The following is a 903-nucleotide window of genomic DNA, read 5'->3' as shown; positions in this document are numbered from 1 at the left end:
CCCCCCCCCCCCCCTCTTTCAACTTCTTCTTCCCGTTGAAAGTTTTCCGGGGTATTCATGCTTTGTCAGAACGCATAGCTACACAACATGCGTCTGTGCATGGCACATAATTACGCGATGCGTAGTTATGCACATGGGGAGCTGAGTGACAAGACGTTTTTTGGGCAAGCTTCCGCTTCTTACTGTGTTCGAATGGACCCAGTGAGGCGAGGACCACATCGGCTTCGCCCTTTACCCACTAAAGCGAAGGCCTTAAAGGGCGAAGCTTATATGACATAGAACGTTGGTTACGTACTGTAACCCCAGATTCTATGAATATAAGCGTAGCCCTTTAAGCGTCGGGCCTCACTGGCTCCTAAATGGCTGAAGAAAAAAGCTATTTTGGGAGCCGATTTCCCGCTCTTAACGTAATTTATACGGACCGGGTAGGGCCCACACAGCAGGTGGGCGTGGACTAATTTTTTTCAGTGCTTATGCTCTGCATAACGGGATAAACCCACTAAAGCGAAGGCCTTAAAGGGCTACGCTTATATTCATAGAATCTGGGGTTACAGTACGTAACCAACGTTTGTGTTTAGATTTATGGGTCTGCCATATCCCTTCATTTTCAACACCGTCCGCTCCCTCTTCCATTTCTGCTAAATCACTTCCTGATAAATTATTTCCCTCTGACATCCTTCCAACCATTCACAGCTCAGCCGTGCCTTACCGCCTTCTTTCTCCCAACAAAGTCTCGACAAACCTCAAACAAGTGTCAATTGATTTTCTACTGCTAGATGTAATTTTAATGTTTGCCTTTTGAGCATCATCCTCATGATTCACACTCCATTTTGTTTGCACTGAGTAGACACAGTGTTATCTATCTATCTATCTATCTATCTATCTATCTATCTATCTATCTAT

This window comes from Nematolebias whitei, chromosome 8 (assembly GCF_014905685.2).
Source record: "Nematolebias whitei isolate Nwh7 chromosome 8, NemWhi1, whole genome shotgun sequence".
Taxonomy (NCBI): Eukaryota; Metazoa; Chordata; class Actinopteri; order Cyprinodontiformes; family Rivulidae; genus Nematolebias; species Nematolebias whitei.
Note: the sequence above shows the minus strand (reverse complement) of the source record.